Genomic DNA, 2,658 nt, shown 5'->3' with positions numbered 1-2,658 from the left:
TCCCCAGGACTGGGCCCTGCCCCTCGCGGGCCGGCTCCGGGACGCGAAGCCCATAGAGGGGGTTTTCCGGCCGCAGGCGCTGGGGCCGCTTCTCCTACGGCGAGGCCCGGGGCTGCGCGCTGCGCTCTTTGCAGGGCCCCCGTGGCCCTCCCGTCACGGCCAAGCTAGGCGGCCCCTCCATTCCCGAGGGCGACACTCGCAGGCTTCCCCTGCTTGCTCCGCCGGGGAACAGCCGGGAGCTCGGCGCGAAGTCGCAGAAGGCTCGGGCCTTGGCTCGCGCCGCGAACGCGCATGCTCCGCCGAGGCCCGCCGCGGGCGCCAGTGCGCCCTGATAGAGCCATTGCGAGGCCTGCTCAGCGGAGCTCCAGTGGCGCAATCGGTTAGCGCGCGGTACTTATACAGCAGTACATGCAGAGCAATGCCGAGGTTGTGAGTTCGAGCCTCACCTGGAGCACGACCCTTTTGGATGTCTGCAACCCATTTTGTGAATCTCCTTGCCAGAAGGAAGGAGTTGGTCTCTCTTTAGACTTCTCTCTTCTTGTCTCTAATTGCTGTATCGCACGTCCCCATTGGCCACAAGCAAGAAGCAGCTCGCAGTGGTCTCTCAGTGCCCGTTTTCCGAGCTACTTGTTGCCACCGCGCGACATCCAGCCGCTCGAACCCGAACATCCACCTACTGCGTCCTTCTAGTGCTCTTCTTAGGCGGGTCCTGCAACTGCACTTAGTCTCGGACCACGGGAGGGCGGATGGAGGTGGCGAGACGCTCCATTGTGGCGGGGTCCCTAGCTGGCCGTGGGGATCGAATATTTTGGGCACTTCACTCTACAGTGCGAACCAGAGCTCCCGGTGCCGAGATGAGGCCCAGGGCCGGGCCTCTGCGTCTCGCCCCCTGGCGGCGCCCAAGCACCGCCGACCACTCCCAGGCGTTAGGGCCCGAGGCCCAGCGCGGGGCGTCCGGGGAGCTGTGGAGAGATGTGGGGCGGCTGTTCTCCGCCCTTGTAACTCGTGATGAGTTCTTCCCTCTAGCTTCTGTCTGCAGAGACCAATAGACTGCGGGGCCTTCTCAACCCAGGCGCCCAGCCGTCCCTGGGCAGATTTGCAGTTTGGGGAATGTGGTCGGAGAGTTCCCCTCCCCATCCTGTGCCCCTTCTCCTAGTGGCACGTCACAAACCCTGGTTCAGAAGTCCTCCCGGGGGCCGGGAAATCAGGCCAAGTTGTGGGCGGATACGCCCTGCTCCACATCCCCAGGGGGGTGGGCAAAGCGGGCACGAGCTTAGTTAAGGGATGGAAAGACTCCCGGACGTGTTCTTTCAAAGGGGAGATTTTCAGCTGTTTTCATGGACGGGATCGTTGCTAGATTTTGGGTGCAAATATTACCCCGCGAGTGGTAAAAAGCAAGACCTAAAACGTTCAGAGAAGTGGATGGAGGGCGGAGTTCTTGTCTATCTCCTCCGCTAGCCCAGACTTCGGTTGCTCTCACCCACCCAGCCCCCAGATGCAGAACAGGAACCTTGTGCCAACTGGAATGTGGGAAGGGCCGCCCACTTCCCCTCGTCCCGGCGCCGGGTTCCTCGCCAACCCCGGGGAGGTCGCCTCTGGCTCACAGACATCCTCAGAGGCATGGGGTGGGTGCCCTGTAGAAATGCAGCCCAGGCTTGGAAACAAATAAAATCTCTATCCATTTAATAATAATAATGATAATAATAATAATAATATAGGTGCAGTGGCTCACGCCTGTAATCCTGGCTCTTTGGGGGGCCAATGTGGGCGGATTTTTTTGTTGTTGTTGTTATGACCCAGGAGTTTAAGACCAGCCTGGCCATCAGGGTTGTTATGACCCAGGAGTTTAAGACCAGCCTGGCCATCAGGGTGAAACCCCGTATCTACTAAAAACACAAAAATTAGCCGGGTATGGTGGCACATACCTGTAATCCCAGCTACTCGGGAGGCTGAGGTGGGAGGATCTCTTGAATTCGAGAGAGGGAGGTTGTGGTGAGCTGAGATGGCACCACTGCACTCCAGCCCGGGCCAGACCTGTCTAAAAACAAAAACAAAAACAAAAACCTTGCGGCCTAGCGCAGTGACTCATGCCTGTAATCCCAGCACTCTGGGAGGCCAAGGTAGGCGGATCACGAGGTCAGGAGACCATCCTGGCTAACACTGTGAAACCCTGCCTCTACTAAAAATACAAAAAATTAGCCAGGCGTGGTGGCGTGTACCTGTAATCCCAGCTACTTGGGAGGCTCAGGCAGGAGAATTGCTTGAATCCGGGAGGCGGAGGTTTCTGTGAGCCGAGATCGTGCCACTGCACTCCAGTCTGGGCGACAGAGCGAGACTCCGTATCAAAAAAAAAAAAAAAAAAAAAAGAAATATTATTCAGCTTGTAGAAGAAATGTTTTGATAGATGTTACAACATAAATAAACCTTAAAAATATTATGCTAAGTGAAATAAACCATACACAAAAGGACAAATATTGTATGATTCCACTTTTATGAATATTTAGAATAGTCAAATTTGTAGAGCTAGAAGGTAAAATAGTGGTCATTGGGCTTGAGGGAGGAGGGAATGGAGAGTTATTGTTCAACCCGTATGGGGTTTCGGTTGAGATGAGAAAAAAGTTGCGGGGATGAATCGTGGAGATGGTTGTACAACAGTGT

The 2,658-nt window shown here is 55.8% G+C and overlaps 1 non-coding gene across 1 annotated transcript; it reads left to right on the top strand.

The window, feature by feature from the left end:
* The first annotated feature begins 361 nt into the window (after positions 1-361).
* On the top strand, positions 362-454 carry TRNAI-UAU. The gene is given in 2 exon segments: positions 362-399; positions 419-454. It is a non-coding gene; the product is annotated as a tRNA-Ile (tRNA).
* The last annotated feature ends 2,204 nt before the right edge of the window (positions 455-2,658 follow it).

The sequence above is a fragment of the Colobus angolensis genome, unplaced genomic scaffold (genome assembly GCF_000951035.1).
Source record: "Colobus angolensis palliatus isolate OR3802 unplaced genomic scaffold, Cang.pa_1.0 Scaffold15, whole genome shotgun sequence".
Lineage (NCBI taxonomy): Eukaryota > Metazoa > Chordata > Mammalia > Primates > Cercopithecidae > Colobus > Colobus angolensis.
Note: the sequence above shows the minus strand (reverse complement) of the source record. Positions and strands in the feature narration are given on the sequence as shown.